Source organism: Delphinapterus leucas, unplaced genomic scaffold (assembly GCF_059928025.1).
Source record: "Delphinapterus leucas isolate spDelLeu-1000000601 "Yukka" unplaced genomic scaffold, BTC_Dleu_Yukka2 spDelLeu_asBTCV2_sq67, whole genome shotgun sequence".
NCBI classification, from domain to species: Eukaryota; Metazoa; Chordata; class Mammalia; order Artiodactyla; family Monodontidae; genus Delphinapterus; species Delphinapterus leucas.
In genome coordinates, this window is record NW_028322276.1 from 1,053,125 (window position 1) to 1,080,643 (window position 27,519).

The window sequence follows — 27,519 nt, forward strand, 5'->3', positions numbered from 1 at the left end:
TAAACATCTTTTTTGGAGTATAATTGCTTTACACTGGTGTGTTAATTTCTGCTTTATAACAAAGTGAATCAGCTCTATAGCCTGGTCCTTATTGATTAGCACCATTCTCATTGGAGGAAGAATGGAATTCGGGAGGGGTACCAAGTCCCTCTGACTTCCCTGGCTCAAGGTGCAGAGGGTGGGAGGGGTGCCCCAGCCCCAGCCCCAGCCCCAGCCCCTGCCCCTGCCCCCTGCCTTTGGTTACTCCCTGAAAAATAGGGGCCACAGCCTCAGCTGCAGAAGCAGAAGAGCCACTCCTCTTCTCTTTGCTTAGTGTTCTCATGCAATATCTCTTCCAATATTTTCACTTTCAGCATATGAATGTCCTTACTTCTAAGTGAGTCTCTTGTAGGCAACATATAGTTGGACCCTTTTTATGTCTATCTTGTCCATCTTTGTTTTTTTTAATGTTATTAAATATTCACCTATATTTTAGTATGAAACATAATTTTATTTCTTTATATTTAAATCTTTAAGACCTACATAATTTATCGTAGTATCCAAATTTGTTTAAAAACAGCCACCCCTGACTCTGTATATTAAATAATTCAACTATCTTACACTTAACTTAAAACGACATCCCTATCACATATTAAATTTTTGTTTTTCCTTTTCCTCCTATGTCATAAGAATGTCCAGAGGAACTGAATTTAGTTGACTTCTTTAACTGTATAGAACACCTAGTCGTATTATATGAGAAGGCCATGGCAGGAGAGAAATATAATTCTACACACTAGTATGTATTCTAGACTGACTACTCTCTTTCACTGACCATCGAAGTTACACTTTCATATCCGCATGGATACTATGGCTTAAAATGCCCTGTACATCCTCAATATACCTGTAAATTCATTTATCGACATCATTCGGTGCCTACTGTCTACCATGCAACAAGCTAAGGGGTGAACCAGACAAATACAACTCTTCCCACAATGTGGCATGAATATTATCTGGTAGAAGACAATCCTTAAACACACCAATAATTCATCACAGCTGTGTTTGGTGCTACAAAGTACAGCATAATACCCTTTGCAGCTGAGAAGTCTCGTTTCCAGATCTGTTCACTTCTGCATACTTTGAGTGCACAGCCGATTTCCAATTCCCAATGAAAAATACCAGAAGGAACTTGGAGAATTATCTTCAGAGTATTTACAAGATGTCATAAGCTAATGAGAGGAGTAGGAAAAAATAGTTAAAACAAACCCCTAAAATATTAGGCAACAAAGTCTCATCAACTCAATGCACTTGGGGACAGTCCTTTAAACTCTCAGGTCTATATCCTGAGCAAAGCCAGTCCCATGGCAGATGAGGTCCCAAACAAGTTAAATAAGATCAAGAATGTGGCAGAAAGGCAACTCCAATGCAGGATCATTTTGCCTTTTGAAAGGGAAAACCTGTTACTACCTTTTTATGTACTGTGACCTATTTTCCTAGGGTGTCCCTATTCTCTACAATTAATAGGTTTCAAAACTGTGGGCAACTGGAAGGAATAATTTTAATAGCTGAAACAAACAAAAAATTCCTTTATGAGAAAAAGAAAAAAGAAAACCAAAAAAACCACAAAATTTTCCAACCAGCAAATTCTACATGCATCGAGAGGCTACAGAGTCACTGACAGTGATTAAACCAGAGCACCAGTTTTCCAGCTCAAACTGGAAAGGATTTGTTTTTAAATTAAAGTAGATATGTCTGAGGGCATCTAAATATAAGTATTTTCTTTGTAAAAAATTTCTCCCTCGGGGTGGGATAGGGAGGGTGGAAGGGAGACGCAAGAGGGAGGGAACATGGGCACACATGTATACATATAGCTGATTCACTTTGTTACAGAGCAGAAACCAACACAACATTATGAAGAAACTATACTCCAATAAAGATGTTTAAAAAAAAAATTCTCCCTCACTGAACCTATTTTGATGGTAACAAATAAATGTGACTTTATAATAACCTAAAAAAAAAAACCAACATAAGTGTTTGTTTTGTTTTGTTTTTTCAGTACGCGGGCCTCACTGCTGTGGCCTCTCCCGTTGCGGAGCACAGGCTCCAGATGCGCAGGCTCAGCGGCCATGGCTCACAGGCCCAGCCGCTCCATGCATATGAGATCCTCCTGGACCGGGGCATGAACCCGTGTCCCCTGCATTGGCAGGCGGACTCTCAACCACTGCACCACCAGGGAAGCCCCAAGAGGCCAATTTAAAACAAAAACAAATGGGTAACTTGTATTTTTACTTTAAAATAAGTTTGAGATTTCTGAAGTCTATGTTGATGAAAGAGGATGTCAACAAATTCACTCATCATCATACATAAAGTTAAGCTTTCTAAACTAAATCTCTTTAGCATGAGATCAAAAACAGTCTGCTCTTAGAAGATCCCCAAATGCTATCTCTTCCAACTCTTTAAAAGCTAGCTTCGGGCTTCCCTGGTGGCGCAGTGGTTGAGAGTCCGCCTGCCGATGCAGGGGACACGGGTTCGTGCCCCGGTCCGGGAAGATCCCACATGCCGCGGAGCTGCTGGGCCCGTGAGCCATGGCCGCTGAGCCTGCACGTCCGGAGCCTTTGCTCCGCAACGGGAGAGGCCACAACAGTGAGAGGCCCGCGTACCGCAAAAAAAAAAAAAAAAAAAAAAAAAAAGCTAGCTTCTTTCTCCAAGAAGCAAAATACATTCATTTTTGCAAACAAGCACCATAGGTATCTGAAATGCAAAATAACCAGCAAGCCACATTCTTTTTCACAGCATTAGCGGGAACTATCACCTGTTTCTCAGATTGTTAATGTCACTGTTTTCTTTTTTTTCACTGGCAGGGCGGTCCAGAACCTCTATTTTGCCTTTTCCATCTTCTGAGTTAGGAAGCTTAATGGTATCGGTGGTGACTTCACCTTCAGAAGAGGTGCTATCATCTTCATCCTCAAATTCTGAACTGTCCTCTGAACTGTCTTGTGAATTCTCTTGTGAACTGTCATCTTCTTTTGAATCAGACTGATTCATCTCAAACAAGGCCATATCCATTTGCATAACTTTTCCGAGAGTGTCAATATTTTCAATATTGAAATGACCAGGTGGTGCAGCTGCCATCTCTTTCCTTAGCTTTTCGTTTGCCTGAGCCATCTGTGGGAGAAAGCTCTGTACTTGGTCCAATAGGGGACTCCTCTCTATCCGAACTGTTTGAAGAGTGGAATTCTTTCTGAAATTACGCTTGGAGTTGATGAGCAACCTGTCCCATATACCTCCACGGCCGCCGCTGTCCTCCATCAGCAGCTCTCTGGACACCAAGACCCTGGAGCTGTCCCGGGAAAACGACGAACAGCTCGTGTCTGGCAGGGATTCACCGTGGGCCTCCCTGCTGCTCGCCCGTCTTCAGAGCAGCCCCTCCAGGCCTGGATGCCGGAAAAAGGCTGGGGCCATCTTTATTTTTTAACTGATGAGTTTAAGCCATATATATATATATATATGTATATATATATAAATTACTGATATGGAATGACATTTAATTGCCAATTTGTTTTCTGTAATGTCATATAGCTTTTCTGTCCCATATTTTCTCACATACTGACGTCCTTTGTTCTTACTTTTTGTACTGACCCATTTTTAAAATTAATTTCTTTGGCTGTGCCAGGTCTTACTTGTGTCATGGGGGACCTTTGATCTTCTTTGTGGCATGCAAACTCTTAGTTGTGGCATGGGGGATCTAGTTCCCTGACCAGGGATTGAGCCCAGGCCCTCTGCATTGGGAGCGTGGGGTCTTCGCCACTGGACCACCAGGGAAGTCCACTGACTTGACTTACTTTTAATTTCCTTCTGTGTATATTCTATAGATAATAAATTTGTGGATACCATGGAGATTACATATAAAATCCTATCAAACTAGCTTAAACTGATATCAACATAAACTTAATCACACGCAAAATCTCTATTACATCTCCAATTACATTACACATTACTTACATGTTATTAATGTCACAAATCACATATTTACGCATTAATTACATGTTATTAATGTCACAAGTCACATATTTATACATTGTTTTCTGTTAATGTAGATGTACGAATTCGTTATTAGGGGATGCTATAACAAAATGCCACAGCTTGGGTAGCTTATAAACAGAAGTTTATTTCTCATGGTTCTGGAGGCTGAAGTGTGAGATCAAGGTGGTTAGGTAAAGGTCTTTTTCTGAGTCATAGACTTTTCATTATATCATCACCTGGAGGAAGGGGCTAGAGAGCTCTCTGGGGTCTCTTTTAAAAGCACACAAGAGACTTCCCTGGTAGGCCAGTGGTTAAGAATCCACCTTCCAATGCAGGGGACATGGGTTCGATCTCTGGTCAGAGAACTAAGATCACACATGCCACAGGGTAACTAAGCCCATGCACCACAACTATTGAGCCTGTATGCTGGCTCTAGAACCTGTCTGCCACAACTAGAGAGCCTGTGTGCTGCAACTACAGAGCCCCCATATCACAGCTAGATATGAAGCCTGTGCGTCACAACAAAGATCCCACGTGCTGCAACTAAGAGCGAATGCAGCCAAATAAGTAAATAAATACATATTTTAAAATAAATAAAAGCACACACATCCTATTCATGGTGGCTCTCCCTTCATAACCTAAGCACCCCCCAAAGGCCCTACATCCTAATACCAACACATTTGGAGGTTGTATTTTTAACATATGAATTTTTGGGGAAACAATCACGCAATAGCAATAAATTTATAATTATTTTAATATTTTGGTTTTAAAAAATATCCTAGAATAATAAAAAGTGTAGTTACAAGTCAAAATTTTAGTTTTTTTTTCTATTTGTCAATTTATTTACCTTTATCAGAGAAATATGTATTTTCATATGGCCTCAAGTTACTGGTGTCCTTTCATTTGAACTTGAAGTACTCCCTTTAGCATTTCTTGAAGGATAGGTATTATGGTACTGAACTCCTTCAGCTTTTGTCTGAGACTGTCTCTCATTTTCCTCATTTTTGAAGAATAATATTGTAAGATATAGAATTGTTGGTAGGTAGTTTCCGCCATACTTTAAGCATATCATTTCACTCTCTTCTGGCCTGCAAAATTTCTGATGAGAAAGCAACTGACAACCTTACTGACAATCACAATTAAGTGGATCATAATAATTGTCACATATAACTTTGTTTATATATATTTCTTAATGCTAACCTATTTACAAAAGTACTTATTGTTACAAAATTTTGTATTTATCATTCTAAGATTACTTAACAAATCTATATTTTTATTCTACTTATTTATAAAATAAGAGGTTATTAGCCAAAATTATGAATTCATAGCTGAAATGTGTGGTAAAACATTCTTGATAAGAGTTTTTCCATGTCAGAATTTTGATATGAACTCCGGCATTTCAGTTTGATTTTAGCTTTGATAGATCCAGTGAGATAATTCAATGTTGACTACGGAATTAAAAATCTCTCAGGGCTCTCCTTCATTCATTACAGTAAAAGTGTTTTCTATGTTTTGAAAACTCATGTGTATGTAAGTCTATTCAATGATATTCTCCAGTTAAAATGATCTCCATGTCAGTTACATACACATAGTATGTAAATCCTCTGCATGGACATCCCCTCTTTGTAACATTTCTACTAGATATCATCAAAATTCAGTCTAATTTAGTCCATAAAGTGAACACTTTATGCTGGGCTAGTGTTTACACTGCACCATAACTGAGTTCTATGAATCTGCTGAATTCCTCACTTACCTCATTCCCAGGTTTCACATGTGGATGACCAGTGTTCACACCTGAAGAAATTTACTATTTTCTTACAGCTACATTGTTCCACCAGGAAAATAACTTGCCTGGATATCATTTCTTGCTTTTAATGGTCAAAATTTTTGCTTGAAATAAGACAAAAATAATAATTAAATTAAATAAATAAATAAGAAACGACACATGTGACATTTGGGGATTAAATTGTTGAAAAGTACATTACATGGGGAAAGAACATGAATTTGAGGAATACACCAGTGGAATAGAAACATGGTTTAGAAAAATGTTAATAAGATGTTCAGTGTTTAGGTAAAAGAAAACTAAAATAAATTCAGACGCTACAGGGAATATGAGAGGAAAAATTATTAAGGAGACCGTGGCAAAGACAAAAACATGAAATTTTAACTCTCACGCGGACAGGAATTTTGCTTCTCTGAGGTGAAAAGTACAGGGGGAAGCGTGAAGAGAAATTTATGTGTGATGCATAATGACAGAATCTGGATAATTTGACTCAATGGCTTCACATACATTTCTAAAAATATCCTTTAGTCGAGCCAACTTCCAGTTGACATTCCAAGTGCCCTGCTCCCTCCCCACACAGAACACATGTGTCTGGAGCTGACTTGGACCCCAGCCTGGGGAAACCCTCCTCTTCCCTCCACACCTACTCTTCTTGCTCCAACTGGGAAATTATATCTGTTTGGCAGAGCGGATGCCCTGGTACGTGTGGGAAATGCTAGATGGATCTGAAGTTCTGTGCTGAGAACAGTGCATGCAATGCAAGTGCAGGACAACATGCCAAGGCTCAAGTGTGAGGGCATCAATGGCAGCCCAAGTTCGAGCACCCTGAAGGGGGGAAACACTGAAGGTTGTCACCCGACACTTCACTCAAAGACAGTAAAAGTCTCTGGTTGCTGCTCTTCTTGCCCAAGAGGAAAGACAGGCTGCATGCTGCCTAGACGTCTCAGCCAGGAAGGAAGCAACGTTTTCATAATGTGGTTAACACTGTTTTCTAACAGAATCCAATGAACTTAAGACCCATGAGATTATTACTTGGAGTTCATGTAGAAAGGGGGATAAAAGCTGTTATGTGTATTTTGCTGTGTTCAAACCTCATAGTAGTCCCCCGAGCAGAAGAATTACTTAGCAACATAAAGTCACTTGTCTGTTAGATAAAATAGCCCTTATCTGTGTCCAGCATTATTCTGCGTGTTGGTGGCAGACTAGTAAGGAGTACGTGCGATTGTGGTAATGGAGACTGTATCTCAATGCAGGGACACATGTGCTGTGATAAGTAAAGGAACACATTCGTTCCAGGTTGCTCTAAGTGTTACAGAAGCATGAGTCAGGGCCAAGAGTGCAGCAGCATATGTGGAAGCTGCAGAGCCTATCTCAATAAGACATGCATAAGGAAGTAAATATTGAGAGACGCACCCAGAAGATGAAACAACGGGCGTCCTCCAGCATCACGTCTGTGTACATCTTTGTCTGCAATGTGTCCAGCACGTCCTACTCTTTATGAGTGAGTTCTACAAACACGTCCTCAAAGGTCACTGATCTCTAAAGCCCCGTCAATGGATTCTCTGGGCTGATGTGGCATGTGCCTTTCATACATATTCAGAAATAGATATACTGTGAAGGAATGTTACTAAAGGAAACATATGAGGTGTTGTGTAAAATAACCTATCAATTTCCCAAGAAAGTGGTAATCCAATTTCCAGATAGGTTATTATAAAAATTTTACATGCAAATTCATAAGTAATATTCTCCTCCCAATTCCAAGTAAGTCTGTAGGTGCATCAAAAGGCAATCAATAGCCCTGATCTGCCACTTTGTCAATCGACAGGCAGTGGGGGTAGAGATAGAGCTGAAGCTCCATGTACATTTTACGTGTTTTTTTCACGTATTGAATGTGTATCTGGAGTCCTGCTTTTCTTTCCCGGGTTAGAGCCGCAGACACCAGTCGTCAGAACTCATGAGATTTGCTGGCTCCATGTGTCAGGAAAGCCCAGGATCAACTTTTCTCTTCTACATAGTGCTCTCCTCTGGGCTTGGAATATGAGACTTAAGTCAGCCCATGCCCTCCCATGGATCTCTTTTACCTGCTGCTGTTTATTTTTGCTCTATTTATACCTCCACTATGCAAACCTACAACTGTGGCTCCAAAGCCTGTGCTAACCTAGGACTCTGACTCCAAAATACCCCAGGAAACTTGTCACTCAATAAGGGAAGTCTACAATCCCTCAGTCCTTAAGTTTATTAGTATTATGATGGGTAGTAGTACAGTTAATATCTTCATGATTGTAATCACTATTGATATTATTATTTATCACTATTGTTGTTATTGCATTTCTTATTAAGTTTCTCTGCTCATGAATATATCCAACTTACTGAAGAGTATTGTGGAGGGTTTTCAACAGACTTACATAAACACGGTGCTTCCTGGTTCCTGCTGTGCTTATGGGTACTTGTGGGTCAGAGAGCCTCCTGACATATTCAGACATACCCAGTGGAGGAAGGGACAGTTGTTACTGGTACGTGAACCCCAGGGAGTACACTCTTGACTTTCTTGAGCCTCTAGAAAAATGTTTAAGTCCTCTTAAGTGACCAGAAAGTGGTGCTAGTGCAAGAGCCCTGGAAGACACCCTTGTCCTGCCAGACTCAGCACAGGATTTTCCACCTCAACTCTGTGCCAGGAACCACTATCATGTCTCCTGGGAAGGCTGGAGAGGGTGTCGCTCCTGGAGTCCAGTCCTCCGAATTAGAAAAGTCAGACCAGGAGCTGACATTGTGACAAGTGAGGAGGAAGGAGTGTATCCTTGACATGCCTGAATCTGGGAACATGTTCTAAATTCACTCAGGGATCCAGGAAAAGCTGGTGCGGCACTGGCAGACATAGAGATGGTGACGTGGCTGCTCAAGTAACCATTTCTTTTTCGAAGTCCCCCAGGGAGCCCCTGCACTGTTTGTGCCAACATATCATCCTCCCTGCTGACCCAGGATCACCTGCTTGTTTTCTCCTCTCAGGACAAATTTCTTTGTGCAAACCTAGCATTCTGACTCTAAACTATCCCAGAGGACATCTGATATAGGTACCCTGAAATTTACTTAGAGAAGTCTGTACGCAAATCTGCAATCTTTCTATGTTTACTTTTCTCTTTAACAGTAGTAATGGTAATATCATCATAATTCTCACTATTATTGTTTTTAGTCCATTTTATTACCTTTATTAATATGCATTATCTTTGTGGTTGTTTCTACATAACATTGAGTAGACCTGCTCTATGCTAAAGATTGTCTGATTTACTGCAGATCATTATGGAGGGTTTCCCAACATACAAAATACATACACCTAGTTACTCCTGAGCTCCCACAGCACTTAGCTGGGTGCCCTCGACTCAAGGTCTCTATGAAGCTGGGGCTGAGGTCTCAGCTGTCGCTCCACAGGGGAGGATTTTTTCCCAGACTCACTGAGATGGGTACTGACAGGATGCAGTCTGAGCTGAGAGCCTAGTGCCTCTGCCTGGAGGCCTGGGACTTCCCTGTGTTATCTCCTATGTGGGCCTCTCCATATGGCACCTAGTAACACCCATGCAGGCTTCCCCAGGTCCAGGGATAGGAGAGACAGACAGACAGAAACAGAGAGAGAACACAGGATGCAGCAAGTGAGATGTAAGTGACAGAGGTTCTGTCAATGAATCTTAATACTGACCTCCCCTGATTTGCTATATTCTGTTGGTCAGAAGCCAGTCACTAGCTACTTAGTACTTGCACAAAGAGTGGAGTTTCCTCGCTGCATGTGGATCACAGTCTGTGGCTGGGAACACCCAGGAAGGCATGTTCAGTGGTCTCCCCCAGAACTGGGAAAAGTGGATGTATTCTGGAAATAACTGAAAGTGACGAAAGTCCAGCCTCAATCATCAGAAGAGAAGTGAAAAGGAGACAGTGGGTTATGTGTCATTTTTCATCCACTAAAGCAGCAAAACAAAAGCTCCCCAAACTCCTGAAACTGGAACCCTTGGTGGGAATGAGGCACAGGACCACTCATTCCTCAGTGGTAGGAGGGGCACCGACTCTTCCTGGAGGGTGATGGCTGCCCCATCCCCAGATGCCACCCACTTGATTAAGGAGGTTACTTCTAGAAAGCAAAGGCGCAGTGGTCAGAGGTGTGTGCGAAGAATCCACGTGGGTGGTGTTGTCTGTCTTATTTCTAAGAGCTCTGCATGGACACCTGCTTCCAGAGGGGAGCTGGTCACTTGAGAACAGGCTGCAGCTGTTTAAAGTGACAGTGTCCATACTACGCAAAGCAGTCTACAGGTTTAATGGGATCACTATCAAATTACACATGACATTTTTCCACAGAAGTAGAAGAAATAACCCTAAAATGTATATGGAACCATAAAAGACCCAGAATTGCCAAAGCAATCCTGAGGAAAAAGAACAAAGCAGGAGGCATAACCCTCCCAGACTTCAGACAATGCTACAATGCTAATCAAAACAGCCTGGTATTGGAACAAAAACAGACATATGGATCAATGGAAAAGAATAGAGAGCCCAGAAATAAACCCACAGAACCATGGTCAATTCATCTCTGATGAAGAATAGACAATGGGGGAAAAGATAGTTTCTTCAGCAAGAGGTGTTGGAAAAGTTGGTTCATGCAAATCAATAAAGTTAGAACACTCTCCCACCATACACAAAAATAAACTCAAAATGGCTTAAAGGCTTAAATATAACACATAACACCATAAAACTCCTAAAAGGGAACATAGGCAAAGCATTCTCTGATATAAACTGTACCAGTGTTTTCTTAGGTCAGTCTCCCAAGACAATAGAAATAAAAACAAAAATAAACAAACGGGACCCACTCAAACTTATAAGTTTTCTCACAGCAAAAGAAACCATAGACAAAATGAAAAGACAACATACCGACTAAGAGAAAATATTTCCAAATGATGCGACCAACAAGGGTTTAATTTCCAAAATATACAAACAGCTCATACAACTCAATAACAAAAAACCGAACAAACCAATCAAAAAATGGGCAGAAGACTGAAACACACATTTCTCCCAAGAAGATATACAGATGGCCAATAGGCACATGAAAGGTTGCCCATCATCACTAATTATTAGAGAAATGCAAATTAAAACTACAATGAGGTACCACCTCACACCAGTCAGAATGGCCATCATCAAAAGTCTGCAAATAACAAACGCAGGAGGGGGTGTGGAGAAAAGGGAACCCTCCTCCACTGTTGGTGGGAATATAAATTGACACAGCCACTATGGAGAACAGTATAGAGGTTACTAAAAATAGAGTTGCCATATGATCCTGCAATCCCACTCCTGGGCATATATCCAGAGAGAACCATAATTCGAAAAGATACATGCACCCCAATGCTCATAGTAGCACTATTTATAATAGCTAAGACATGGAAGCAACTTAAATGTCCATCAACAGATGAATGGATACAGAAGATATGGTGCATATATACAATGGAATATTACTCAGCCATAAAAAGAATGAAATAATGCCATTTGCAGCAACATGGATGCAACTGGAGATTAGCATACTAAGTGAAGTAAGCCATAAAGAGAAAGACAAATACTATATGGTATTACTTATATGTGAAATCTAAAATATGACACAAATGAACCTATCTATGAAACAAAACAGACTCACAGACATAGAGAACAGCCTTGTGGTTACCAAGTGGGAGGGGGTTGGGGAAGGATGGACTGAGAGTTTGGGGATAGAAGCTGCAAACTATTGCATATAGAATGGATAAATACAATGTCCTACTGTATAGCACAGGGAACAGGATATTCAATATCCTGAGCTAAACCATAATGGAAAAGAATATAAAACAGATGTATATATGTGTATACGTGAGACACTTTGCTATACAGCAAAAATTAATACAACATTGTAACTCAACTATATTCCAATTAAAAAAAAATCAGTTGATGTGAACAACGCTAAAGGCCAAATGATCCTAAGAGTCATATACAGAGCATTCTATCCAACATACGCTGAATACACAGTCTTCTCAAGTGCAGAAAAAATATTTTCTAGAAAAGACCACATGATAGACCATATATCAAATTTTAGTAAACTCAGGAAGACTTTAATTATACCAAGTATATTGTCTGAGCATATTATTAAACTAGAAATCAATAACAGGATGAAAACTGGAACTCAAACGAATACAAAAAATTTGATCAACACTCTCCTGACCAACTAATTTATCAAAGAATAAATTTAAGAAGAAATAAGACAGTATTTTGAGACAAACTGAAATGGAAACACAGTATACAAAAAGCTATGGGATGCAGCAAAAGGAGCGTTAAGAGAGAGGTTTATTGCAACAAATGCCTACCTTACGAATTAAGAAATATCTCGAATAAAAAACCAAACTCTTCTGTTCAAGGACCTGGAAAAAGAACAAACTGAGCCCAAAATTAGCAGAAGCAAGAAAATTATAAAGATTACAGCAGAAATCAATGTCATAGAGAAGAGGAAAACAACAGAAAAGATTAGTGATATTAAGAGTTGGTTCATTAAAAGATAAAATTTCGAACCTTTTGCTAGACTAACCAAGGAAAAGGAGAGAAGACCCAAATCAACAAAATTATAAATAAAAGAGAAAACATTACAACTCTACTACAGCGATAAGAAGGATAACATGTTACTTTGAACAACTACATGCTAACAAGCTGGGCAACCTAGATAAATGGAAAAAATTCTTAGAAACATACAACCTACCAAAAGTGAATTAGGAAGAAAGAGAAAATCTAAATGAAGCAATTAGTAGTATGGAAATTAAATCAGTAATCAAAAATCTTCAAATGAAGAAAACTCAAGATCAAATGGCTTCACTGGTAAATTTTACCAAATATTTAACGCATTAATGTCAAACCTAAAAGTCTTCAAAAAACAAAGAGAAAAAATGGATGAGGAGGAATATCTCCCAAACTCATTTTACGAGGCCGGCATTACTTTGATATAATAATCTGAAATGGACACTGCCAATTACAGGCCAATAACACTGATGAATATAGGTTTAAAAATTCTGAATAAATACTAGCAAATCAAATAAATGGGATGCATCATATTAAGAGAACATAAGGAAAATATAATATCAATAGGCACAGAAAAAGCATTTGTTAAGTTAGGTATAAAATGAATGTAACTCAACATAATAAAGGCTAAATATCGGGGCTTCCCTGGTGGCGCAGTGGTTAAGAATCTGCCAGGATATGCAGGGGACATGGGTTCAAGCCCTGGTCCGGGAAGATCCCACATGCCAAGGAGCAACAAAGCCCGTGCACTGCAACTGCTAAGCCTGCGCTCTAGAGCCCGTGAGCCACAACTACTCAGCCTGTGTGCCACAACTACTGAAGCCCATATGCCTAGAGTGCATGCTCTGCAACAAGAGAAGCCACTGCAATGAGAAGCCCACGCACCACAACGAAGGGTAGCCCCCACCTACTGCAACTAGATAAAGCCCGCATGCAGCAACAAAAACCCAATGCAGCCAAAAGTAAATAATTTTTTTAAAAGGCCAAATATGACAAGGTCACAGTTCAAAGCACACTCAAGAGTGAAAGTGTGAAACTTTTTCTCTAATACCAGAAACAAGACAAGGGAGTCCACTCTCACCACTCATTCAGCATAGAAATGGAAGTCCTAGCCAGGGCAATCAGTCAAGGAAGAGAAATAAAAGGCATCAAAATTGGAAATTAAGAGGTAAAAATGTGTCTATATTAAGATAACATGATTTTATATATAGAAACTCTGAAAAACTTCACCAAAAACCTGTTAAAACTAATCAACATAATCAGTAAAGTTGCAAAATAAAAACTTAAAATGCAAAAATCAGTCATATTTCTATATACTAACAATGATCTGAAAAAAGAAAACCATTCTATTTATAAGAGCATCAAAACTAATACAATAATAAGGAATAAATTTATCTAAGGAGATGAAAGGTATCTACAAGCTACAATACACTGATGAAAAAAATTGGAAAAGACAGAAATAAACGTAAAGTTATCCCTTGTTCATGATCGGAAGAATTAATATTTTCAAAATGTCCATACCACCTAAAGCCATCTATGGATATAATGCAATTCCTATCAAAATCCAATGGCATTTTTTAAAGTAGAAAAAAAAACAGAGAAATGTATGAGGAATCACAAAAGAACTTGTATATGTAATGCGACCATGAGAAAGAACAGCAAACCTGGAGGTATCACATTCTATGATATCAAACTGTATTATAAAGCTATAGTAATGTAAGTAGTATGGTACTGTCATGTAGAAAGGCATACACAACAATGGAATAGAACTGAGAATCCAGATATAAACCCATGCATATAAGGTCAACTAATATTTGATAAGAGAGTCAGGAACACTCGGTGGAGAGACAATCTCTTCACTAAACAGTGCTTGGAAAACTGCATAGTTATATGCAAAAGAATTAAACTAGACTCCTGTCTAACACCACTCATGACAATTAAATAGAAATAAGATAAGGTAAAGACAACTGTAAGACGGGACGCTTTTCTTCCTGGAAGAAAACAGTAAAAATCTTTTTAACACAGGTCTTTAATATTATTTTTGATGATACCTTAAGCACAAGCAACAATTTAAAAAGTTAACAAGTAGAACAATACCAAACTAAAAATCTGCTACACAACAAAATAAAATAAATAACGAAAAGAGCCTATGTAATCAAAACTAATATTTGCAAACCTTACAACAAATAAGGGGTTGTTATCCAAAATACATCATAGAACTCAGTAGCACAAAATAAATTAAGCTAATTAATACCTGTTGCAAAGACCCCAACGGACATTTTTTCAAAGAAGATATGTGAATGTACAACAAATACATGAAAATATGTTCAACGTCATTACACACCAGGGAAATTAAATCTAAACCACAATGAGATATCACCTCAGGACTGTTAGAATGGAATTCATCAAAGAGACAAGAGATCTGCTAGTAAATGCTAGCAAAGATGTGGAGAAAAAGGATGATTTGTGTGCTTTTGCTTGTCTTATAAATTGGTTCAGCTTCTATGGAAAACACTAGAGAAGGCCCTCAAAAGTTAATACGACTACCATATGGTCCAGCATTTTCATCTATGGAAATATATTGAAAGAATTAAAAACACTATGTTGAAGAGATATCTGCACCTCCATGTTCATAGCAGCAGTGTTTACAATAGCCAAGACATGGAAAAAACGTGTGTCTATCAACAGATCAGTGGATATAAACCTTGTGGTATATTTAGAAAATGGAGTAACATTCAGCCATAAGAAAGAAGGAAATCTTGCCATTGGTGACAATATGGATGGACCTTGAGGGAGTTAGACTAAGTGAGAGAAGTCAGACCAAGCTTATATGTGGGAAAAAAAAAAAAAACCACAAGAAACTCATAGAAAAAGGTCAGATTTTTGGTTACCAGAGGAGGGAGGTGAGAAGAGGCAGAATTTGATGAAGTCCAAAAGTACCAACTTGCAGGATAAATAAGTATTGAGAATATTATATACAACATGATGAATAGAGTTAACACTGCCATATGGTATATTTGAACGCTGTTAAGCAAGTAGATCTTAAGAGTTCTCATCACAGGAAAATATATTTTCCTTATTTTTCTTTTCTTGCATCTATATAAGACGATGTATGTTAACTAATCTTACTGCAGTAACAATTTCACAATATATGGAAGTCAAATCATTATAATGTGCATTTTCAACTTAAATAGTACTGTGTTCAATTATATCTCAATAAAACTGGAGGGAAAATTACAACAGCTTTACAATAATATCTTTGAAATTAAAAAAAAATCTTAAAAGGAAATTGAAACACAACTTGCTAAAACTTATGGGCTGCAAGAAAAACAGTAATAAGAGAGTTTATTGAAAAAAATGCCTACAATAAGAAAAAAGAAAGATCACAAGTAAACAACCTTACTTCTCACGGGACTAGCAAACAAAGGAAAAACCACTAAGCTCACAAGTAGCAGAGCAATGAAATAAGAAATATGAGAACAGAAATAAAACAGAGAACATGCAAACAATAGAAAACATCAATGCAAGAGGTGGTTTTTGAAATGAAAACAAAATTAACCTTTTAGCTATACTAATGAAGAATAAAAGAGAATACTCAAATAAAATCAGAAATGAAAAAGGAAACATTACAACTGATGCAACAAAAATACAACAGCTCATGAGAGGTGACCGTCAACACATATATACCATCAAGTTTGATACCCTAGAAGAAATGAATTCCTAGCAACATAAAAACTACCAAAACTGAATCATGAGGAAATAGACAAACCAAACAGACCAATGATGAGTGAAAAGATTGTATCAGTAATAAAAGATTTACCAAAAAAAAAAAAAACAGGCTAGGACCAGATGGAAATTTTCCAATTTCCATTGGGAAATTCAACCAAGCATTTAAATCGAATTAAAACAACTCCATGTCAAAGTTTTCTAAAAAAACTTTGAGGTACATTCCCAAACTCATTTGATGAGTCCAGCATTATCCTGATACCAAAGCTACATAAGAACATTACAAGAAAAAAAAAAAAAACAACCGTCAAGTATTACTAACATAGATGCAAAAATTCTCAGTGAAATACTAGCAAACAAAATTCAACAGTATATTGAAAGGATCATACACCATGATCAAGTGGAATTTATCCCTAGAATGCAAGGGTAATTCAACCTATGTAATTCAAACATGTGATGCACCACATTAAGAGAATGAAATATGAAAATCATATGGTTATCTCAATAGATACAGAAAGAGAATGTGAAATAATTAAAGAACCTTCCATGATAAAAAATACTCAACAAATTGCTATACGTAGAATGTACCTCAACACAATAAAAGTCATATTGAACAAATTCACAGCAGACATTAAAATCAATGGTGAAAGTTTGAAAGGTTTTTCTGCTAAAAATATAAACAAAATAAGTTTTGTGCACTCTCACCACTCCTTTTCAGCATAATACTGGAAGCCACAGCCAGAGCAATTAGGCAAGAAAAATAAATAAAAGAAATACAAATTGAAAAGGATGAAGTAAAGCTATTTCTGTTTGCATTTAATATAATCTTATATAGGGACAATCCCAAAGATTCCAAAAAAATGTATTACTAATTATAGACAAATTCAGTCAAGTTGCAAGATACAAAATCAACATGTGAAGAGCAATTGTACTTCTATATACTAACAACAATTTGAAAAAGAAATGTAAAAAGCAATCATATTTAAAATGGCATCAGAAATAAATAAAACATTTAGGAATAAATTAAACCAAGTAGGTAAAATATCCATACACTGAAAATGAAAAAACACTGATGAAAAAACTGAAGATACAAATAAATGAAGAACGTTTCCATGGTTATGAAACAGAACAATATTGTAAAAATATCTATACTACCCAAAGCTGTCTATAAATTCAGTGCAATCTCTGTCAACATTCCAATGATTTTTTCAGAGAAAGAGAAAACAACCCTAAAATTTGTATGGAACCACAAAACACCACTAATAGCCAAATCAACCTGGTCAAAGAAGAACAAATCTAATGGCATCACAATTCCTAACTTCAAACTTTATTACAAAGCTATAGTAATCAGAACAATAGATTCTGGCAAAAAATAGAGACTTAATCCAATGAAACAGAATCAAGAGCACTGAAATAAAACCAGTCATTTACTGTTAACAAATATTTGACAAGGGAGCCAAGGACATGTAGTAGGGGAAATACAGTCTCTTGGATAAATGGTGCTGGAAAAAAACTGGATAACAACCTACAGAAGAATACAATTGGACCCCTTTCTTGTACCACTCACAAAAATTAACTCAAAGTGGACTGAAGGCTTAAATATAAGACCTAAAGCTGTAAAACTACTTGAAGAAAGCATAAAGAACAAATTTCTCAATATAGTTTTGGCAAATATTTTTCGGATATAATACCAAATGTGGGAGCCACAAAAGCAAAAAAAAAAAAGAAAAGTGGAACAGCAAACAAACAAACGAAAAACTTTGCATAGCAAAATGAACAATCAGCAAACTAAAAAGCAGCTATAGAACTGGAGAACATATGTGCAAACCATTTTTTTGATAAGGGGCTAATATTCAAAATATATGAGAAGTAACATAAAATAATAGCAGTCAAAAATTAAATAAAAAATGGGCTAAAGGACTTGAAAAGACATTTTTCCCCAAAAAAGACATACAGATGGCCAACAGGTACATGAACAGATGCTCAACACCAATAATCATCAAAACCACAATGATACATCAGCTCACACCTGTTAGAATGGCTATTATAAAAATGAGAAGAAAAAACAAATGTTTGTGTGAATGTGAAGAAAAGGCAACTTGTGTGCATATTTGGTGGAAATGTAAACTGGTACAGTCTAATGAATGTAAAAGAATTCAACTGGACCCCTATCTCACACTACTCACAAAAATTAACTCAAAAGAGATTAAAGACAAACATGTATGACTTGAAACCATAAAACACCTAAAATAATCCTGGGGGAAAATCTCCTTGTCCTTGGTCTTGGGAATAGTGATTTTTTGGTTATGACCCCAAAGGACAGGCAACAAAGCAAAAGCAAAAATAAACTGGGACTAAGAAAATCTAAAAAACCTTCTGCACAGAAAAAAATAAAACCACACAGAAAAGCAAAACAAAACAAAAAACAACTGGTTAAAAATGGAGAAAGGATCTGAATAGATATATTTTCCAAAGAAGACATACAAATGTCCAACAGATATATGAAAAAGTGTTCAATGTCTTTAATCATCAGGGAAATGAAAATCAAAATCACGAGATCATCTCACTCCTGTTAGAATGGCTACAGCCAAAACACAAGAGATTACAAGTGTTTGAAAGAACATGGAGAAAAGAAAATCCTTGTGCCTTGTTGGTAGAGATGTAAATTAATACAGCCACTGTGAAAAACAGTATGGAGGTTCCCCCCAAAATTATAAGTAGTATCCAGTTGTTCCAGTACCATTTGTTGAAGAGACTATCCTGCCCAGTGAGTGTGCTTTATTCCCATCTCAAATATTACTTACTTATACACTGGGGTTTACTTCTGGGCTCTCTATTCTGTTCCTTTAGTCTATGTGTGTATTTTAGTGCCAATATCATAGTGTCGTGTAACTACAGCATTGTAATATTGTTTCTTTTTGTTTAAAATAAATTTATTTACTTATTCACTTATTTTTGGCTGTGCTGGGTCTTTGTTGCGCGCGGGCTTTCTCTAGTTTCAGCGAGTGGGGACTACCCTTCCGTGTGCTGTACGGGCTTCTCATTGTGGTGGTTTCTCTTGTTGCAGAGCATGGGGTCTAGGCACGCGGGATTCAGTAGTTGTGGCACGTGGGTTAAGTAGTTGTGGTTCGTGGTGTCTAGAGCACAGCCTCAGTAATTGTGGTGCACTGGCTTAGTTGCTCTGTGGTATGTGGGATCCTCCCAGACCAGGGCTTGAAATTGTGTCCCCTGTATTGGCAGGCGGATTCCTAGCCACTGCACCATGAGGGAAGCCCCTGTAATATAATTTTAAATCAGGAAGTGTGATGACTCCCAATTTTTTCTTTCTCAGGATTGCTCTGGTTATTTGCGGCCTCCTGTGGTCACGTACAAAATTTTAAAATTGATTTCTCTATATCTGTAAAAGATGCTGCTGGAATTCTGATAGAGATTGCATTGAACCTATAGATGTCTTTGGGTAGTATGGACATTTTAACAACAATAATTCTTCTGATCACAGAACACAGTACTGTATATCTTTTCACTTGTTTTGTCTTCTTCAATTTTTTTTGATCAAAGTCTTGTAGTTTTCAAAGGACAAATTTTTCATTTCCTTCGTTAAGTTTATTTCTAAATATTTATTCGTTTTAATGCAATTTTGAAAGGGGAAATGATAGTGTCTTCACCAAATTCTGTTGGGAAAACTGGAAAACCACATACAGAAATATGAAACTGGACACCTATCTTATACCACTCACAAATATTAATTTGAAGACTGAAACATAAGACCAGATACTATAAAACTCCAAAAGAAAACATAAAGAAGAATCTACTTAACACTGGTTTGGGCAATAATTTTGGGATATGATCCCAAAAGCATAAGCCAGAAAAGTAAAAACCAACAGATGGGATTATATGAAACTAAAAAGCTTTATATATATATATATATATATATATAGTCTACATACAGATTAGGAGAGAATATCTGCAAATCATACGTTGCATCAAAGAGTATAAGCTTTCAGTTTTAAGATGAGTAAGTTCTGAGAATTTTAACATGCATTATGGTGGCCATAGCTAACAACGCTGTATTATATATTTGAAAGTTGCTAAGGGAGTAGATCTCAAAAATTTTACCACACAAAATAGTTAATGATGTGAGTTTATAGAGGAATCCTTATTGCGGTAATCATTTCACACTATATATCTGTATCAAATCACCACACTGTACACCTTAAACTTACACAGTGCTGTATATCAATTATGTCTCAATAAATCTGGAGGAGAAAAGAAAAAAAAGAAGAATTTCAAGATGGACACAAGAGCATGAAACCAAGCATGGGCCTTTCTGAGTGAAGAACCTTGTGTCATATCCATGTAGCTGGCCCCAGTTCTACCTGCAAAACCACAACGAATATCTGACCACTGGTCCCCATCACCAGGGCTAACAACGTGCCTGAGCTCCCACCTTGGTTACTACAGCAGTCTCCTAATTGGCGCCCCAATCCTGCTTTTGCCCCTTCAGTCAGTTGGTAGGACAGCAGCCAGAGGAAGTCAGATGATAGCCCTCCTCTGCTTACAACCATTCACTGGTCCTTTGCTTCACACAGAGTAAAAGCCAATGTCCTTTAAATGGCCGACAATCTGTTGACAACACCAAGGGCTCTATCCCTTGCTCACTTAACTTCAACCACCCAGCATTCCCAACTTTCCTCAAACAAGCCAGCCATGTTCCTTCTTTACAGCATTTTACCTTGCTCTCCCCTCTGCCTGGAATCTGCTTTTGCCACCTATGCACACTGTGTATGCCCTCTCTCATATCTTTTAAGTCTTATTCACAGGTATTTACTGAGCAAGACTATGTGCTGGACAGTATTCAAGGCACAGATGTTTGGACCCAGCATCTCTCTGATCCTTCTGAGATGGAGCATCATTTCATAAACTTACTGGTTATTTTTTCTGGAAAAAACAGATACATAAATATGGGAGTGTAGGAATCGCTCAGGCAAAATCCCAAATAATAGATACAGATGTTTAATTATCAGAAAGGTGGAGCATAATTTCCCAACTCCCTAAATGTGTCCTGCACGCAGTGACAGCCTTCCAAACGGTACACACTGAATGGAAGGGAGTAAAGATTGATGTCACAGTGAGGAACTTGACAAACTCCACCTCAGCCAGGTGATCAAGGGCAACATCAACAGTAGTAAGTCATCTGCAGAGCATGTGCCCTTGATATGAAGTGAAACACATAACCCCAGGTTAATCACGAGGGAGACAACAGGTAAATCCCAATTCGAGACTGTCAAGGTCATCAAAAACAAGAAATGTCTCAGAAACTATAACTAACAGTGTCCTAAAGAGAAATGGCAGCTAAATGGAATGAGGGTGAGATATCCTGAATGCAATCCTAGAAGAAGAAAAGGTAAGTCTAAGAAAATTTGAAAAAAGTGTGGGTTATAGTTAATCATCAGGTGTCAACACTAGTTCATTAACTGTAAAAATGTACCCTAATGACATGAAACGGTAATAAGAGAGGAAACCGAGTCTGGGCTAATTGTGAAATCCTGCACTATTCTTGCAAATTTTCTATAAATCTGAAACAATTTTAAAATGAAAATGTATTAAACAAATTTTTATTTTTTTCTAACACATATTATTTTTAAATTGTCCTACCAGTAATTACTATTAATTTTCCCTGTCACCTAGCTGTACTGTTTCATTTTGTTAAATAGAATTTATAACAGAGAGAAGTAAATTACCCATTATAGTAGAAAATTTCCAATAACACCAATTTTACATATTTTATGTTAAATTAAGAATGCACATGTGTATAATCATTTATTATATATTTTGTTATTTGGGAGTTTTTCTTTTTTTTCTTTTGGCTGCTGTCATTTTACTGGTATGGCTGTATCCTGAGTCACTTTCTAAGAAGTCACTCACCAGAGATGTCTGTCAGGACTCAGAAGTGAGTCTACATGTCACTTCATGGCTGAACATATTCAAACAGCCCATTTATAAAATAAAAATAAAATAACTAATAATTCATTGTGACTGGTTCATTTATTCCAAGAATGCTTTTTAAAATTTTGTTTCCATGCTTACATTTCATACTAATGGAACAAAGTCAAATTATGTGCCAACTCAAATATTACATTAGAATAATGAGAACAGAGTTCTGACCACAAAAATTCAATGTTTCATCCTGATATTTTCTAATCAGAAGTGTTTTTTAAAATATTCAGGGCTTCCCTTGTCCCGCAGTGGTTGGGAGTCTGCCTGCCGATGCAGGGACACGGGTTCGTGCCCCGGTCCGGGAGGATCCCACATGCCACAGAGCGGCTGGACCCGTGAGCCATGGCCGCTGAGCATGCGCGTCCGGGGCCTGTGCTCCGCAATGGGAGAGGCCACAGCAGTGAGAGGCCCGCGTACCGCAAAAAGAAAAAAAAAAAATTCAAACTCAGTTCCTAGGGGATAGCTGAAAGTGACAATATCAGAAAGCCCAAATGGCACACAAACTTGCAAGTGATTGTAGATGTTGTCATATAATAACCCAGAAATAAATTACCTCTTAGAAGATTACATAAAATTACTTGAAGCTCAAACCCTGGAATGCTTCCCAATTTTGTCAACCTTACATGTTATTATAATGTCTATATCCATTTAGCTCATGAGGTAGGTAAAGATAAAAAGTGATCTGTTCTTATGTGTTTAATACAGTTTAAAAAAGTATATAATGCTCCTAAGAAATCAGGTTAGATCTGGAATACAGATGAAAATATGAAATGAAAGTACTTTTGCTTTGTACAAGAGCAGTAGCCCATCATGTACAAATATGTCAGATGACAAGGTACCTTCATGTTAAAAAAGAAAAAAATGCCATCACTGCAAAAGAAAGCTTTATTGATTGTACTGAAGTAAAAGGAAAAACTAGATATGATATACCTCAGGTAATTACGAGTATATTGGGAAAAGATAATGTTGACATAAAAATGCTCATGCTCACAGATATCATACAGGTGTAACTGTGGCATATGTACGAAGACGTAGAAGCCACTTTCCTCCACTGAGCATGACAATGCCAAAATTGTGACCTGATCATTTCTTAACCTTAATGGACAAAATTTCTGCTCCCACAATTTAAAATATGACCTTTAAAATACTGTATAATGAGACGATGTGATATTTTAATGTCTGTTCTAAGTAGTACTTTAAACACACATAAATCTATCTAATTGTCAGTCAGAAAGATCAGATACAATCAACTATCATTCTATGCAAATGAATGGCATGTAACAAATATTCATATATGTGTGCGCCTATATAAAACATGTTAGCATATATGAATAAAATCAACTATGTTATATTAATATTTAATGTAAAATCATATTAACAAATACACTGTGGTGAAATAAGAAGCATATAGGTATAAATAGATTACAAATTTTTATGCAGTTGTCACAATGGGATAATATTGTGACCAAAGTGGAAATTGTAAAGAAAGTCATCCAAGAAAAACATCTTGACTATAGGAAAAATCGCATGCTTATTATAAGGCCTCTCCCCTTGTTTACAACCAATGTCAGAAAGTAACCTTGAACTAGGTTAGGAGAATAAAAACTTTAACACAACATAGGAATACTCTTTCTGTTGTAGAAAATAAACCAAAATAAAAAGTAAATGAATAAGCTACGAAGATTCTACAGATAGAAATATCAATTCTTATGGGAAAGAGGCTTAAAATACATAATAAGGAGATTATCGATATCCTAATTTCACCTTTGAATGGCACTATACAACATTAAGCTAAAAACTTTCATATTCTCTATTAGCAGAAAATTTATTTGCTATGAATGTATTTAATTTACAAAAAGCAGCCCCGTCTTACCTTTTAAGTATTCTGTTGAAGTTTTAAGTTTTAATATATTTCATCTTAAATGGTCTTATGAAGTATGCAATGGTTGGTATTTTAAAAATCGTCACTGTGCCTGGAACTTCTAAAAGTGATTCACGATTTTTTAAATTACATTCTTATAAAAATTTGGTATTGACATGAATATTATGATTTTTAATAATACTAGTCACATTGGAATATTGCAGAAAAATTTTCAATCAGCTTATGTGTATAAATATTTAAGACTGTCACTGTATTATGAGAAAATTTCAAACACAGCAATATTTTGACTTGAAAATGAGAAAAAAGCTAAGAACTACATCTTAAATATTGCTCATTGTGGGGCTTCCCTGGTGGTGCAGTGGTTAAGAACCCACCCCCCAATGCAGAGGACACGGGTTTGAGCCCGGGTTCGGGTAGATCCCACATACAGCGGAACAACTATGCCCGTGATCCACAACTACTGAGCCTGCGCCCTAGAGCCTGCGAGCCACAACTACTGAAGCCCACACACCTAGAGTCCGTGCTCTGCAACAAGACAAGCCACCGCAATGAGAAGCCGCACGCCGCGACAAAGAGTAGCCCCCGCTCGCCACTAGAGAAAGCCCATGCAACAACGAAGACCCAATGCAGTCAAAAGTAAAATAAATTAAATAAATTTTAAAAAGAATGATTTGTAAAAAAATAATAATAATAAATATTGGTGACGTAAAGAAAATAGCACAACATGAAAGTTGTGAGTTAAGTTTTATTGGGGGAAAAATAAAGACTATATCCAGGGAGACAGAATCTCAGATAGCTCCAAGAAACTGTTCCAAAGAGGCAGGGGGAAGGTCAGTGTATATGTAATTTTGGTGAAGGGGGAGTACACGCAATCGAGCACATCTAATTTTTGCAGAAGGTTTCTGCTCGGCTCATGCAGGCTCCGGCTAGTGACGTCACCATAAAGGATTTCAGTGCTTCTCTAGACACGAGGAGATACAAGAACTGGGCTCATAAAAGCTCTTCCTGAAAGTATCTAACTCTCTGAAGAGCTGTCCTGCCAGCTTCCCCCAAGCACAGAGCGGGTCATTTCCGCTCTCCACCCTGAACTCCTTTCAGGGGGTGTTGAAGGTCAGCGGCTGCAGCAGCTGCACCAGCACCTGATTTAATCCTTGTCGAGGTAGATGGCAAGTGCCGATCCATAGCTGACAATACGCTCCAAATAATTTTATTCCTTTAAGACGGAAAAGTAAAGTACAATAAATTCTGATTCTGACATGTTTAAACTATAAAACTTAACATAGTGTGTTTTACTACACTGTTTTTTTTACTCTTTGGGGCACGACCCCGTGTCCCCTGCATCGGCAGGCGGACTCTCAACCACTGCGCCACCAGGGAAGCCCTGTTTTTTTACTCTTTCAATACGTTTTCAACTAGATCCACGTTACCTGCACATCATCCGTGTATAGTCTGTTAGTTAAGGTCTTTGAACAAAGGAATAAGTGGATAATTCCGTGCTGTTGAGGACAAGGGGCGGAAACATTTCTCTTGGCCACTAAAAAAAAGAGACATTTTTACAACCTTCCGGGGGCGTCTGAGGAAACGCAGCAGAGTCTGTCCGCGACGGTGAACTCTCCCGGTCGCCCGCGCCCCAGCTCCTTCCCCGCGGCCCGAGGGTCCGGGGCCCAGCCGCGCCGCCCACGAGGACACGCGCTCCCCGCGCTCCGCCTCGGGCGGAGCTCCTCCCGCCAACCGCCCCGCGTCCGGAACAGACGCCCCGCCGGGAACAGCCTCCACGCCGCCGGCCCCTCGTAGACCGGATCCGAGGGACAACAAGCGACATCGAACGTTACCTGAGAAGGTGGGGATACACCGCGCGGGGTGGCCGGAAAGGAAGACGCGGAGCCTCGAGGAGCGGGCACAGCCCCTTTGCACCGGCCGGGGCGCGGGCGGGGAACGTCTTCCTCCCGCAGACCAGCCAGCCCCACACGCGGGCCCGCAACCGCCATGGCGCCTCCACTCCGTCCTCAGGGAAGACCGCCCATCAAGTCCGGGTGCAGTTGCGCATGCGCCCCATCGCCTGTGACATAGTGGCTTCGTGCCCCCCCTGCAGGCCCTTGGGGGAAGTGTAGGATGCTCGAACTCACTGGAGAACATGTGGCCCCTCCCAGCCAGGATGCTAAGTTACTCAAAATCTCAGTGCCCCAGCCTCTCTGCTGATGGCACTGGTGATGCTCTGATCCAGCCATGCCCGCTCTCTTGCCTGAGATGTGCCCCACTCTTTGGAGCCATGTCATCTGGTTTTTAGGTCATTCCCCCAAAAATGATAATAACCTCTATTCTATGCCACAATGACAGTATCCATTTCAGGTCCCTAAAAAAAGAGCCACCAATTTCCACCATCAGATTCTCCACTGGATCTTCAACCTGTTAGACACAGAGGACAGCTGCTCTGCTTCGAATAAAATTCTCTATAGTAATATACAGAGTTGATCACAATCACAAATAACTGAGACAGAAGATGAGAGTAGAAAATCTATGGACTTTTCCTCATTTGAGAATAGGAGTCCACAGTTAATTCCAAGAAATCGTTAGCTATCTGAAGCAGTGGAATACAGCTGACATACCTTGGAGCTTGTCAGGGAGGGAATCAAACTGTGTTTTCCCTCATTTAGCAAATCCTCTCAAAAAATAAGGAAACAAGAAAAAACGTTCTGCTTATGACCACCTTTATTCAATTATATTTTTATGCACAAGAAAGTAATGTAAAATACGTTAAATATAAAATATCAGAAAACAAAATGATAATGTATTTAAGATACACATTTCTAATATCCAAAATTATTTACAAAATTCATAATCAGTTCCTTAAATAAACAAACTCATGAATTACATTTTAAAACTTATCCTTTCAGAACTTCACGTGGGATTTTCTGTTTTCAGACTTTGGAAAGTAATTTTTCTTGAAAAAATTTCTTCAGAACATACTTTTGTTACAGACTTTAAAATTAGCTGCTTAACAGATATACATGAAAATATCAGTTGTTTGAACCTTTCATAAACTTACACTCACATCATATAACAGCTCAACAAAGGCTTCGAAATAGCAAATGATTCTGCTTGTTGATTTTCTTCCAATAAGAGATTCAGGGACCCAGCAACGTTCAATTTGTGGATTGTCCAACAACAACATGTGCTTTCAACTACGGGTATGTTCCTTGGGTTTATTCCACTCAATTGTAAAGGGAAAATGTATGGCAAATCAGGGAGCGTGTTTCCAGGGCCTGAGCCTCTACAAAGAAAATATCACTTCCATCCCCAATTTACTTGCTGGGAACCACTTCACTGTGAATGATCTTCGTCCTTAGGGCTCCAGAGAATGTGGACCTTTTAGACACAGCAGGTGGGGGCATCAGACAGAGCTCACCTTTGAGGAGAGCCCTTCTTGCAGTGTTCATGCTGGTGCAGGAAGGTGGGGTACAGGTGCCCTCTCTCTTGCTTGTGCTAGGACATAGGTATCCTGGTCACTCCTGCTACATGTCCGCCTGCATCTGCCCATGTTAGGAGGCCTGTGTACCTGTGCCTGCCTGAG

The 27,519-nt window shown here is 38.5% G+C and overlaps 1 protein-coding gene across 9 annotated transcripts in view; it reads right to left on the reverse strand.

The window, feature by feature from the left end:
- The window catches only part of LOC111171318 (uncharacterized), a 41,241-nt gene extending 14,869 nt beyond the window's left edge, over nt 1–26,372 (reverse strand). For 3 of the 9 annotated variants that reach the window (XR_016391711.1, XR_016391709.1, XR_016391710.1), the window contains exons 1-4: nt 25,781–26,372; nt 25,376–25,482; nt 5,753–5,889; nt 4,847–5,098 (exon numbers count right to left, since the gene is read on the reverse strand). The gene's annotated coding sequence lies outside the window, so the exon portion shown is untranslated. Of the gene's footprint in view, nt 1–1,065; nt 1,206–4,846; nt 5,099–5,752; nt 5,890–15,180; nt 25,162–25,375; nt 25,483–25,780 lie in introns of those variants that run through there. The other 6 variants (XM_089906100.1, XM_089906102.1, XR_016391712.1 and 3 more) reach the window with 6 other exon arrangements.
- Between the last annotated feature and the right edge of the window lie 1,147 nt (nt 26,373–27,519).